The 14,764-nt window shown below is 45.6% G+C and overlaps 1 long non-coding RNA gene across 4 annotated transcripts in view; it reads right to left on the bottom strand.

Annotated features, from left to right (window-relative positions):
- LOC115944198 (uncharacterized) overlaps window positions 1–14,764 on the bottom strand; it is a 34,669-nt gene that overhangs the window by 9,019 nt on the left and 10,886 nt on the right. For 2 of the 4 annotated variants that reach the window (XR_004078775.2, XR_014146273.1), the window contains exon 3: window positions 3,241–8,412. This is a non-coding gene — a long non-coding RNA (uncharacterized LOC115944198). Of the gene's footprint in view, window positions 1–3,240; window positions 8,413–14,764 lie in introns of those variants that run through there. The other 2 variants (XR_004078776.2, XR_004078774.2) reach the window with 2 other exon arrangements.

Below are 14,764 nucleotides of genomic sequence, written 5' to 3'. Positions count from 1 at the left end.
GAAACACCAAGTCTGAAGAATTTCCTAGGTATGAGTCCTATTGTATGTAGGTCACAAGCATGGGACCTCAGTTCCACAATCAGACCCACTGAGCAGGACTCCCTTAAAGAGGATGCATGGGAACCACTTATCTAGGGATGAGGGTGGTGGCTAGGCAGCTTCTAGGACAAGGGTTTCTAGAGGCCAGTGTGCAGTGACTTGTGACCAGTGACAGTGAGATCTACCTGGAGCCATCGGCAGTGGGGTTTGGGGTTTCCATAGGACAAACCAAGCCTGCATCTCTGGCCTTCCATAAAACCTGTGAGTTTCCTGTTATCTTTCATAAATTACTTTCCTGCTCACACAGACTAGAGGAGGTTCTGCTGTTTACAGCTGAGAACTCCGTGACTCAGACAGTCCTGTTGATGTCCTTCCCACTGATCAGCACAGTGCCTGGCAGAGAGCAGCCACACGGGGTAGAATCGCACCTGGGTTAATGCAGGTATTCCAGAGCAGGAGAAAGATCCTGACCTTGTCACTCAGTGCCATGGTTAGAAAGAGCTCATCTGCCACTCATCAGGTGCTGGCAGGAAGGTGATTCTGCTTTCCCACCCCCTCACTCTCTGCCTCCCATCCCCAGGAGGCTGAGTGATGGGGAAAGGATGTTGTGAGCAGGGATGAGGGCTGCTCACAGGGAGTGGGGAGAAAGGAAAACAAAATGAGCAGCCCTCCCCAGATGTCTTGCAGCCAGCTCTACCCAAACCTGCCAGATTGATTTTCAATGTTTGCTCCTATTTCAACTTCCATCTTTATAGACTGAATGGGTCTTATTTTTCCCTTTATTTTAAAATGTATTTTAGATGCACACACACATGCCTCTCTTCCACCTGTCTCCCAGTCTGTCTGTTCCTCTAGATTGAACTCATGGCTGCCACTGATTCAAGCTTGCTGGAAATGGTCTGCACATACATGTGTGTGTGCATGCTTTGTGGAACACAATTCATAGGGCATTACACACACTGTTCTTTCTGCATCTTGCTTTCTTCTCTTAGTGCTCTATTCTTTCTGTGTTTGCATGCCTTTAAGTCCTATTCCCACTTTTTAAAAGTTTTATTTATTTACGTTCTACACCCAGTGTGGGGCTCCAACTCATGCTCTTCTGACGGAGCCAGCCAGGTGCCCCATATTCTCACTTTTTAAACAACTTTTTCTTTTGAAATAATTTAAGACTCACAAGCAGTTGCAAAAACAGTACAGTGGGTTTCTGGGTACCATCACCCAGCTTCTCCTAGTGATACTATCTTAAATAATCATAGCACATTTTCAAAACCCAAAAACTCGACATTGGTACAGTTGTATAATAGTATAACTAAACTACAGACTTAATTCTGATTTCATCAGTTTTTGTATGTGCTTTCTGGTTTGTTCAGTTCCCATTTAACACCATTCTACTTGGCTGTCTGGGCCTTCTCCACCATGTTACAGGGTAGGGTAAGTTGAGGGTCATGTGACATATCACACTGGCCCTGTCACTTGCCCAAAGTGACTTGGCCTTATGTCTCCTACGGGCCCCCCATGCATTCCGTCCCAGCTGCCCTCACCCTCCTTGCTGGCCGCGGACACCTCCAGACCTTTACCTAAATGTCACCCTCTCGGTAGGTCCTTTCCTGAGCAATTATACAACATCCCACCCACATGCCAGCCCCCACACACTACTTCTTCCTCACCTTCCCTGCTTTAAGTTTCTACAAAGCACAGATCATCACCTACCTAAGACACAGTGACCTACCTGTTCATTTGTCATTGCTTGCCTCCCCTCAGCTAGACTGTCAGCTCCTTTAGGGCAGGCATTTTGACTCTTCTGCTCATGGTTTTATTCTCAACACTCAGAGAAGTACCAGGCACATAGTAGGCGCTACTTGTTGAATGAGTGAATGAGTGGCCAAAAAGTGCCCAGCACAGTTCCTGACACCCAACATGTGCACTGGAAATGGGAGCCGTTGTTGCACTGCTGCTCTTGTATAAATTGAGACCAGTGATACCAGCCACCAGGCTTGCAGTGAGATTTAAATTAAGCCATGCATGTGGAAGGGGTGATAGAAACTGTAAAGTGCCATGCAAATAGGGGCTGAGAATTATTATCACAAAACTGTTTGTTGATAACCTGGAGACTTGGTTCATTTTTTGGACCAGTCCCTGGGACTCAACAGAGCTGTCTCCCCTGTCAGGGATACTCAGGCTATGTGATAGCCTATCACAGAGTAACTACAAGCAGACTAGTTTGCCCCTGACAGGATGCAAAGCTCGCACTCCGTGTTCTGCCCCACCAGATGCAAATGCTTGTGAAGGAGCACACAGGGTCTGCACTTGCCCCAGGACCCTCTCTCTGAGCCAGCCTCTTCCTCTAGTCACTGCTGGCCCCAGGACATTTGCCATGCCCTCCCAAGCTCCAACTGTCGGGAGAGAAAATATTCCATTGCTCTCCTCTGAAATGGACTTTCAAGGCCGCAGACAGTGTTGTGCCAATATATTTAATATTGCTACAGTTAAAAAGAACAAAGTGAAGAAACTCTCCTGGGAAGTGGGCTTGCTTGGCAGCCAGGTCTTTATGGGGGAGTAGTGTCCTGCTGGGGCTACCACATTCTGGGCTGTGATGCTCGGCATCCGAGTATACGGACAAACCCACTACTTGCTCTGATCTGTGAATCCACAGGGTTGTACCAAACTCCCAAGAAACCCATAGATGAATGTCTACCTACCAAGTTCCCCTCATCACACTGACAAGGGGAATGAGGAAAGGAAGAACACGTATGGAGAGGCTTCCCTGTAGCAGCAAAGAGATTTTCCCTGTGAGGTCACCAAGTCTTCTCACTTGAAGAAAGAGAATGATAAGGAAAGAGAAGACCCTCTCACTATCTATCACAGCTCATAAATGAGAGTATCTGAATCAGAACTCTGATCTGCTTGCTCCCAGCATTCACTCTCGGCTGTATCTCATGGTCTCTGTTGATCACAGTCTCCTCCTTTAGAAAATGCTGCCTGAGAAGCTGGGTGAATGCAGAATCAGAGCAATATTTGTGCACAGGTTAAGACAGAAGTAGGTTCTAATCCAAGTTCTCAAAAGATTGGCATGAAAAATAAATGAGAGACTGTGTCTCAAGATTCAGCCCAGAGCCTGATAAAGGGTGATGTCATTTATTTTTTATTTTTATTTTTTTAAAGATTTTATTTATTCATTTGACAGAGAGAGACACAGTGAGAGAGGGAACACAAGCAGGGGGAGTGGGAGAGGGAGAAGCAAGCTCCTCGCTGAGCCAGGAGCCCGATGTGGGGCTCGATCCCAGGACCCTGGGATCATGACCTGAGCCGAAGGCAGACGCTTAACCACTGAGCCACCCAGGCGCCCATGTCGTCATCATTTTTTATAGAGGCAGGTAACGCCAAGCAACAGCAGCTTGCTGCATCCCTCCACCTCCACCCCCCACCCCCCGCCCCAGAGTCTGGTGGCCCAAGCCTCCTCTACTCTGGGAAGTGTTGGCAATGCTCTGCTGGATTTTGTCTCTGTGATGTACCATTTGCTTTCACACTGAGGGCAGTGCCACAGCCACAAGCACGAGGCCACACTTCACTGGGAACACACCCTTTCCGTCATGAGGTCCGTCTGCAGCTCGTGATTCTGGGGAAAAGGGAAGGTCGGAGCAGCTGCTTTCTATAAATGGATGATCTCAGTACATGTAGGTTTTTACTTGCTAATTTTCTCTCAGAAGTAGCTTCAATTTCACATTTTATGAGATACCATGTGACATCTTGTCATATCTACTGGGTAAACATCTTTCCTGATGATCCCCAAACATTGCTTCCCTGTAGTTCACAGATAGGCCTTTGAGAAAAGGTGGGCAAAGTATTGGCACATGCAGGAGTTTTGATACGTTGATTTGATAAATATTCGAGTGCCCATTCGGTGCCTTCTGATTGCACAGCAACTCCTTCCTTTCAAGTTCCAATCCAGGATTATTTTATTTTCAGAAATACAACTTCCCTTACTGTAACCCAGGGGGATTCACGTTTGCTAAATTGATAGGTGGTTGGTCTTTTAATTTAATTAACATAGACTCCTCCCTCCCATGGGAGACAGATGATACAGAAAAAACACTGCTTGGCCCTTTATGTGTATCTATTCTTTTTGCCAAGTCCATTTTACAAGTGAGCCTTTAAAATGTTTATTGTAATAAACTGTATTATGGCTTTTAAGCAGCAATGAGCAAGGCCTGAGACTGGGGGAAAATCCAGTGACTAGCTAGTAAACCGTAGAGTTCCATACACTGTCAGAGGGAAATGACTATAGTCTCAGGGAGCAGGGCAAAGGAGGGAGGAAGAATGAGGGTGGGTGCACCTCACATCATCAACTGAAATATAGAAATAGTGGGATGAGCCTACTTACCTCCCAGGGCTATTGTGAAGACTCAGGAAGTAACAGATGGCAAAGAGTGAACATAAAACACTCTATAAACTAGGTTTTCTATTCCCTGCTATAATTATGACAAAGAATGTTCAGGAGTTTTCTAGTGGACAACTACTGGTCTAATTTTTAATCTCTTGGGAAGAGCTGTCTTTGGAATAGGAAACACTGTTTTGCTAGCAGAGGCTCAGTCTTGCTGACATTTGATTGATCAGGTGGCAATGGGAGAGAACATGCTGTCCTCTCTCACCACCTAAAACCTGAAGACTGTTTTAAGATGGCCTTTACAAGCCAGGCTTTGAAATGGAATCTTCCTAATGGACATTGTTCCTATGGACAATTTCTCATGGAGCCCATAAAGCCAGGTAAGAGTGGTCATGGCACATTCCCCCCTGTGCCTCAGGTGTCCTCCTATCTTCTCAGTTGCTGTTTCTGGGAATTTGGGCTACTGTGGGAAGAGCTGCTACCTCACTGACTGCAGTTTGCCATGCAAAGGAGGGTGGACTCCAATAGGATGTCAGCCAGCGCATGAGCTCCTCAGCACCCCGTCTTCCACTGTGCCCATACTATCCCTGCCTGTCCATCAGCCCGCAAGCCCCCTGCCCCAGCTCTGCCCCCACAGAACTGCTCAGCATTCAGAGAGCCACACACAGCCAGCTGGCCCTCCTGTGGACTGATGCCTCATCAGGGTTGGGTTCCTAGGATTGGTGGAGCCCCCTCTCCACCAGTCTCCAAATCGAGTACTTGTTTCCTGTCAGTCACTCTCCCATCCTTTTCTAGAGCCCTCCCAGATTGTTATCACTTCTCTTAAACCTGCCATCCACCTGTGCCTCCTTGACACCCAGAAGATAATCTTGCTTCTTATCTCACAGAGAAGGGAGATGAGAACCGCCCCACCCGTCTATTCCATCAGCTCTCCCTCCAGCTCCCTGGCTCTACCAGAGGCGCCATCCGGATCCCATTCACCCCTACACATCTTCCCAGGGGCTTCCTCCTGCCTCCCTCATGACAGGTGGGCCTGAAAGGGCAGACGGAAAAATATCCTGTATATGAGAATTGTCAAGTTTCCAGCCAGGAAAGAACAATCCGCTCTGAAGAGCCACCCAACCCCGTCATTGTTTGATTTTAGAGTCTGCGGTGATACCCCATTGGCAAGACCAATTTCTGCACTAGTCAGGATCTTGTCATCTGTGTTAGAAAAATGGACTCAAATGAGCATCGGCAAAAGGACATGTTTTGGTTTCAAGTGTTCAGTCCAGAGGTGAAGAGGCTTCTGTATTTAGGATCTGAGACTGTCAGGCCTTACAGTTTTCACTCTCCAGAAACCAGAAAGATGGAGGCCGCCCCTAGTCCATGTATTAATTTATGCAAAATAAGTATTTCCATTTACTTCTACAGGACAATAAGACAAATTCACTTCCACGTGCCCAAAGATGCAACAGAGGCTGTCGCACAGCATTGGGAATGGTGAACCCCTCTCTACACCGGGCAAGGGCGGCAGGGGGACAGAGATTCTGCAGTGTCAAGGGAACCTCACAGTGGGATTGTGAAGCCACTAGAAGAACAGCAAGAACTGCCACAGCTGTGGGGTTCTGGGGCCACCCAGCAACACTAAACGCCATGAGCCATGTCTACTGTGGGCTGGTGTCAGAAGAATGTTCGAAGCTAAGGAGCCCAAAAAGACTGCTGGCAAATGGTCTTTTTCTTTTCCCCTGTAAGGCAATTAGAAAGCTTATCAGAGGAGGGTGAAAACAACAGATAAAACGCTGAAGCAAAGAGGTGGTGCTACAGCAAACAGGTCTGGGATTACCGAGAAACAAAACCAGGCTTTGTTCCACACAGAGGGGTGCCCCAGGCATTCCCTGGGAGCCTCAGAACTCGTTTGTCAAGTGGATTAAAGGCTATTTAGTCAAGGATCATGTGTTTACAGTTTAGAGCAACTACGCAAAGACCCTGGAAGCCACTGCCTTCCTGACAGCCCCCTTTGCGAAGTTGGTCCTTGCCTTCTTCTGAAGATAAGGTGGTGACAATAAGGCTTTGGTGACAGGTAGCCTGTTCCTTCTTTCTGGGGTGCTATTCAAAATGTTGAACAATCAGCGTGACTCAACCACTGAGCCACGAGTATAGTTGCCAGCAGTCTGTGTGGGGTACCCTGCTGTGCCAGGTGTTACCTTTTCCGTTTCCAGGTCTGCTCAGGTGTGGAGGGGCCAAGATATTCTGTCTGCATGGTGCGTGGAGGCACTCCAGGGACTCAGGGCAGGGCCTTTTATCCTCCAGCACATCTGAAAGGCTGCACACTGGCATCACCAGCCCTGATGGTCTCTTGTCAAAGAGCACCTGCAAAGCAAATGTGGCCACCAGCACGAGAGAAGAAAGTCACCAGCAGCCTTCGCAGTCTCCTTGTGACTAGTGCTGTCCAGAATCCCCTCAGGACAGAGGGCTAAGAGGTCGGAGTAGAGTGGAACCAACACATCAGGCCTCTTACAACTGCCTGCATGTACCGCCTCCCCGAGTTTTCATTGCAACCCTGCAAAACAGGCATTTTCACTCCCATTTTATTGGCAGGATAACTGAGGTTTAGAAGGACGAAGAAATCTTTCTAGGTTCTCCTGGTGGTAAGAAAGAGGCAACATTTGAACCCAGGCCTGCTGACTCAGAGCCTGTGCTCTCTCTATAGTCTGACGCTGCACCCCACACGCATGTACCCGAGGGACCTGCAACAGCAGGATTCAAGTGAAAAGAACAAAAGCACCATGGAGCTGGAGCGCCAGGACAGCACTGCCACCTGGATGGGGCCTTCAGGCCAGGCTGTCCACTGCCCTCCTTCTCTCCCATCCTCCTCTCTTGACAATGTGTGTGAACCTCCCATGACCTTTGGCATTAGGGAATTCCAACCGAGGCTAACCAGCCTAATAACTTAGGATACAGCCCACCTGTTTTCATTTTTATTTTTCAAACCACCCTCCTTTAATAGGTGTTCACTATGAAAATAAATGCTTGTCACACAGTTACTAATCTGCCATGGTGGGCAAGGTAAAAAGGAACGTACTGCTAAATCCATGTGAGACCTAGGCAAGACGCCCACCCTCCCCAGGTCTTGTTACTAGGCAGAGAATGGCACTGGAAATGGGGAAGGGGAGGTAGGGGTCTCCATGCAGGAGAAGCAGTGCCCTGGCAATTAGTCATATGTGGACATGACCCTGAACAGACTGGCCAGCATCAGTGGCACGTGTTTTAGATGGTGGTCAGGGCTTACCTTCTGGAAAAGTCTGGGCCTTCACTCCTCAAGGCCAGTGGCCTGCAAATCTCAAGGAAAGTAGGTTAGTTCTGCTATAGACAAAGAGACTTAGGTCAGCAAGAAGGGAGCTTAGGTCAGCAAGCTGGGAGCACAGAAGCTTGAAGCAGTTTAACCCTTAACTCCTGATTGGAGTGCTGTTATAGTCTCAGATCCTCTTTGGCAAATGAGGGAGTCAGCTCTCTATTGGGGTGGCAAGCTCAAACGTTTACAGGAGCCAGACAGGTAACGTAACAAGCGAAGAAAAGACCACTTCCCCAAGCAAATTTGCTTTCTCTCATTTTTCTTGAAATGGATATCGCCTCTAGTCTATTTCACTTTATTTCAATTTTGACAGATACCTATGTATAACAAATACATTTTTGATGACCTTAAAAATAAACAGTTATTTTAGCAGCAAAAATGAGTTTATTCAAGAATAGCAGAGAACTGCAACGTGGGACAAGCAAGCTATGGCAAAAACCATAGGCTAGTCCAAGAAAGGAAAGGAATGTTATTTTCTGGAGAAGGAAGAGGAAGTTGGGAGGGGTTGTTTTGAAGGAAAGTCCACTGGAGTAAAGCAAGAGTACAGGGTGATGATGGTTTCTCATTGGCTTTGTTGCTGAAGAGATGTAATGTACATTTCTCCCGTTGGTGCTTATAACTGATGATTCTTTCCTGTTGACAATTCTGCTGGGGTCTGAAATGACAGTTTTTCCAGTAATTGATGCAGAGTGGTAGGGCTGGAGAGCTCCCCCTTCTGGTCTCCCAGCTCCATTTTAGTTAGGTTTCCCTTTATTAATTTTGTTTTTACTGTAAGAGGGAACTGGACGAATGTGATGATAAATGCCTGCTGCACTCAGCACAGATTTCAAAGACAATAGGAATGGTGGACATAGTGCTGGCCCAGGAAGAAAACTCTCACCCCTGGATTTCATACTTAGGCTCTTTCTAGAATGCTCTTCCCCCAGATATTCAGAGGCTTACTCCCTCACTGCAGGCCATAGCTCAGAATAGTCCTCTGCTTGCAACCTCTCCTTTCTTCCACACTGCTTTTTGCATTTCTTTTTTCTTTTAATTGAAATTCAATTAGCTAACATTAGTTTCTGATGTAATGTTCAATGATTCATCAGTTGCATATAACACCCAGTGCTCATCACATCACGTGCCCTTCTTAATGCCCATCACCCAGTTATCCCATCCCTGTACTCACCCACACTGCTTTTTATTCATAGCATTTACCACTACCTGATAATATTTTATGTGTTTGACAGAGAGAGAGAGAGACAGCAAGAGAGTGAACACAAGCAGGGGGAGTGGGAGAGGGAGAAGCAGGCTTCCCACCAAGCAGGGAGCCTGATGCGGGGCTCGATCCCAGGACCCTGGGACCATGACCTGAGCCCAAGGCAGACGCTTAACGACTGAGCCACCCAGGCGCCCCATGTGTTTGTTTATCACCTGCCTTGTCCATGTGCAAGTGGACAGTGCAAGTGCCATGAAGTGAAAACTGGACACATCTTGATCACTACTGTAATCCCAGCACCCAGAACAGTACTCAGCACATAGCAGGTACTCAACAACTATTTTTTTTTTAAGATTTATTTATTCGAGGCGGGGAGGGGCAGAGAGGGAGAGACAATCTAAGCAGACTCCCCGCTGAGTGCAGAGCCCGACTTGGGGTTCTATCTCATGACCCTGAGATTATGACCTGAGCCAAAATCAAGAGTCAGATGCTTAATGGACTGAGCCACCCAGGTGCCCCTCAACAAGTACTTTATTTTTTTTTAAGATTTTATTTATTTATTTGAGACAGAGAGAATGAGAGAGACAGAGAGCACATGAGAGGGGGGAGGGGCAGAGGGAGAAGCAGGCTCCATGCCCAGCAGGGAGCCCGATGCGGGACTTGATCCAGGGACTCCAGGATCATGACCTGAGCTGAAGGCAGTCGCTTAACCAACTGAGCGACCCAGGCGCCCCAACAAGTACTTTAAATCAATGAATGAATGAATATTAACAAGTTACTTTTGGGGTAAAGGGTTGGAACAGTGAGGGATGGAGGTTTCACTTTTCATTTTATACTTTCTGTACTATCTGAATTTTTCTAATCTCTTGCATATATTACTTTTTAAAAATACCAACATTGGGGGTACCTGGCTGGCTGTTGGTACAGCATGTGACTCTTGACCTTGGGGTCATGAATTTGAGTCTCATGTTGGGTGTAGAGATTACTTAAAAAAAAACCAATATAGGGCGCCTGGGTGGCTCAGTTGGTTAAGCGACTGCCTTCAGCTCAGGTCATGATCCCAGGGTCCTGGGATCGAGTCCCGCATTGGGCTCCCTGCTCTGCGGGGAGCCTGTTTCTCCCTCTCCCACTCCCCCTGCTTGTGTTCTCCCTCTCCCTCCCCCTGCTTGTCTCTCCCTGTCAAATAAATAAATAAAATCTTTAAAAAAAAAAAAAAAAGAATCAAATCTAATTGCCAAGGTTGGGGTTAAAATGAGCCTCCTGCTATGATGCCCTGAGGACATTCCCTTGTGGAATTCCTGCCAAAAATGTGTATCTTTATCTAATCACAAGAAAACATCATGTGGACATATTTTACATAATAGTTGGCCCATACTCCTCAAAATATCAAGGCCATGAAAGATGAAGAAAGGCTGAAGAACTGTTTCAGATTAAAGGCAACTAAATAAACGTGATCCTACATCGGATCCTGGACTCAAATCTAGAATATCTAGACAACTGGTGAAATTCAAATATAGAGTGGATTAGACCATTATTTTATCAATGTTAAGTTTTCAGGATTTTGGGGTGCCTGACTGGTTCAGTCAGTGAAGCATGTGACTCTTGATCTCAGGGTAATAAGTTTGAGCCCTGCATTGGCTATAGAGATTACTTTAATCTTTTTTTTTTTAAAGTTTCAGGATTTTGATAAATGTACTGAGGTCATGTTTAAGAAAAAGGCCATTGTTCTCAGGAAATTCACACAATTATCCATGGAAAAAGAGGCATGATGAATGCACATTACTCTCAGATTGCTCAGACACAGAGAGAGGAAATGATAACTTGAATGGGGACATAATGTTAACAATTGGTGATTCTGGGTGAAGGGTATACAGGATTTTTTTTTCTTTTTTTAACTATTCTGGAACTTTTCTGTAAATGTGAAATTAAATCGGAATTAAGTTTTAAAAAGAGTCCTTTGTGGGGCGCCTGGGTGGCTCAGTCGTTAAGCGTCTGCCTTCGGCTCAGGTCATAATCCCAGGGTCCTGGGATCAAGCCCCACATCGGGCTCCCTGCTCGGCGGGAAGCCTGCTTCTCCCTCTCCCACTCCCCCTACTTGTGTTCCCTCTCTCACTGTGTCTCTGTCAAATAAATAAAATATTAAAAAAAAAAGAGTCCTTTGTAATGGTCAGTAAGCACATGAAAAGATGCTCAACATCTTTGTCATTAGAGAAATGTAAATCAAAGCCACAGTGAGATACCACTTCACACTCATTAGGATGGCTATAATCAAAAAGACAGATAAAAGCAAGTGTTGCCAAGAATAAGGAGACACAGAAACTGGATGTTTCTCAAAACATCCTTTTTCCTTAAAAAGTCAAACAGAGTTACCATTTAACCTAGCAATTCCACTCCTAGGTATATACCCAAGAGCATTAAAAAGAGGTACTCAGATATATACTTGTACATTACCATCTTTTTTTTTTTAAGATTTATTTATTTATTTGACAGAGAGAGACACAGCAGGAGAGGGAACACAAGCAGGGGGAGTGGGAGAGGAAGAAGCAGGCCCCCCGTGGAGCAGGGAGCCTGATGTGGGGCTCGATCCCAGGACCCTGGGATCATGACCTGAGCCCAAGGCAGATGCTTAACGACTGAGCCACCCAGGCGCCCCTCCAACTTATCTCTTAACTTAGACAAAAGACCCTGTGGGCAAAGCATCCCCAGATGGAAACTGAACTACTCACTCAAGCAGTAAGGATGGTCCTGAGCTGAGAAGACCCTGCTTGATTGACCCCAAGACAACCTGACCATAACTGCCCAGCTGCATGCACCCAGTGACCTTTGCCCCACCTTTTCCTTATATAAACCTGGAAGTATATTTAGCACTTTGGAGACAGTCTTTTGAGACGCTAGTCTGCTGTCTTCCTGGTGTTGGCCTCACTAAATAAACTCCTTTCTTATTTCACCCCTGCTTGTCTTTCTGCCTGTGGATTTTGTCAGTGGCAACTGGCCGAACCTGGTCCTTTTGAGACCCTCTGGGACAGGTGCTCTTGCACCCCACGCAGCAGCTATAGATCAAAAGAGACCACATGGCCAGAGACAATGAGTGTCTCCCCAAGAACATGAGGAGACAGGAGTCTGAAAACCACATGGGCACCCGCTCCAAAATCTTGACTCTGTGTAATCCCTATAACCTAAGCATGCCCTGGAGAACAGGAAAAAATTCCCCAAAAGGGCTGAGATGAAATTATCTACCATCCCAGTGGGATGGGGACTTAAAATCAAAACTAAGTTGATGTGTGCAAAGTAACAAGATGCCCTTTCTTTTGCTCCTCATTTGGGGCACTGTAATATTGTGATTTATAATAAGAAATATATATTTGGTCTTTATCCCCACTCCTAGCACAGAGTTCGTAAAACCCTTGGGATTTCCTAAATGATAAGAGCAATGAAGGTGTCTTTTGTTATTCATAACAAGCCCCTTTCCACTACATCTATATTTATGTTAATGAGGAGACTTTTGAAAGCCCCTAAGTGTGGGGATTGATTGCTAGGGGAACCAACTTTGTTGTTAGAGGTTATTAGAGGCTTGACCTCAGGGGAAGGGAGGAGCTGGAGGTTGAATCAATCACCAATGGCCATGACTTAATCAACTATGCCTATGTGATAATGAAGCTTCCATAAAAGCCCAGGAATTGTGGGGGGGGGGACAGTTCTGAAAGCTTCTGGGTTGGTGCAGGGAGGTGCAGGGAGAGTGGCACCCAGAGAGGGCATGAGAAATCACGCCCTTCCCCACATACTTTGCCATATGCATTTCTTCTATCTGGCTGTTTCTGAATTATATCCTGCAAAGGTCAGTGGAACTACCCCAGGTCAGTGGGGTCACGCTCAAACTAGTCTGGGTGGTCTGGACCAGCAGAAGGTCTTGTCAGGGCAGTTACTATTGCTTGAGGGGTGCTTCAGTTTCCATTTGCGTGAGTTAAAAGATAAGCTGGAAAGAACTTAAAGAAAAATGTGGGCAAAGGTCAGTGAGTATAAGCAAGTGGGCAGTTAAGGTCAGGTCTTGGAGTCTAGCTGGTGACACAATGAACATGAGGGTACATATATCTTTATGAATTAGTGTCCACATTTTCTTCAGATAAATACTGAGATGTGGAATTTCTGGATATGTAGTTCTATTTTTAATTTTTGAGGAAATTCCATACTGTTTTCCATAGTGACTGCACCAAATTACATTCCAATCAACAGTGCACAAGAGTTCCCATTTCTCCATGTTCTCATCAGCCCTTGCTCTTTCTTGCTATTTTTTGTTTTTTATTTATTTTTAAAGATTTTATTTATTTTTTGACAGAGAGAGAGACAGCGAGAGAGGGAACACAAGCAGGAGTGGGAGAGAGAGAAGCAGGTTTCCGCTGAGCAGGGAGCCTGATGTGGGGGTTCGATCCCAGGACCCTGGGATCATGACCTGAGCTGAAGGCAGACACTTAATGACTAAGCCACCCAGGCACCCCTATTATTTTTTTTTTTTAAGATTTTATTTATTTGCGAGAGAGAGAATGAGAGACAGAGAGCATGAGAGGAAGGAGGGTCAGAGGGAGAAGCAGACTCCCTGCTGAGCAGGGAGCCCGATGTGGGACTCGATCCCGCGACTCCAGGATCATGACCTGAGCCGAAGGCAGTCGCTTAACCAACTGAGCCACCCAGGCGCCCAAGGCACCCCTATTTTTTGTTTTTTTGTTTTGTTTTTAACAGGTGAGATGATATTTCATTGTAGTTCTGATTTGCATTTTCCTGATGATTAGTGATGTTGAGCACTTCGTCATGTACCCCACTGGCTATCTGTATGATAGATCTGCCCAGTTTTTACTTGGATTGTTCGGAGTTTGTTTGTTTTTTTTTTGCTATTGAGTTGTGTGAGTTCTTTATATATTTTGGATATTAACCTCTTATCAAATATATATCGTTTTGCAAATTTTTCCCATCCCATAGGTTGCCTTTTCATTTCATTGATGTTTTTCTTCCTGTGCAGATGCTTTTTAGTTTGATATAGTCCCACTTGCTTATTTTTGCTTTTGTTGCCTTTGCTTTTGTGTCTTTAATCCATTTTGAGTTAATTTTTGTGTATGGTATAAGATAGTAGATCACCTTCTTTGACCTTTTAAGATGGCAACTTATATTATCAAATTCCCTTTTATTGGAAGACTGTTGCATACTTGGAAAAAAGACATGTTACTGGCCTATTGTTATTTTAATGTGCTTCTGGATTCTGTTTGCTAATACTAATTTAAGATATTTGCTTTAATATTCTCAAAGGTTGCCCTCTGATATGTTGTTACTGCTGTAGTCATCTCTGTGCCATATTTCTCTGTTTGGGGTATTCCTCCAGAGGATGAAATCCTAGTTGCTCTGCTCCAGGGGGAGATATGGAAGAATATTGTGACTAGAAGGAGGCCAGCCTAGACAAGGAAGGGCTGGGATAAATTTGCCTTGAAATTAAGCCATGATGAAGAATAGTCAGGCAGAAAGCATAGGTCATCTGCATGTATTTAAAAACTATGAAGAAAAAAAAAGGTAGCATCAAGCTTAATGGTAAAATAATGAAAGAATATCCACTTAAGTCAGGAACAATATAAGAATGCTCATTCTTACTACTGTTTTTTTTTTTTAAGATTTTATTTATTTATTTGAGAGAGAGAGAGAGCACATGAGGGGGGGGAGGGTCAGAGGGAGAAGCATACTCCCCGCTGAGCAGGGAGCCCGATGCGGGACTCGATCCTGAGACTCCAGGATCATGACCTGAGCCGAAGGCAGTCGCTTAACCAACTGA

This window comes from Leptonychotes weddellii, chromosome 6, assembly GCF_054177405.1.
Source record: "Leptonychotes weddellii isolate Sample4059 chromosome 6, ASM5417740v2, whole genome shotgun sequence".
Lineage (NCBI taxonomy): Eukaryota > Metazoa > Chordata > Mammalia > Carnivora > Phocidae > Leptonychotes > Leptonychotes weddellii.
The sequence above is the reverse complement of the archived record's forward strand: the minus strand, read 5'-3'. Positions and strand labels throughout refer to the sequence as shown.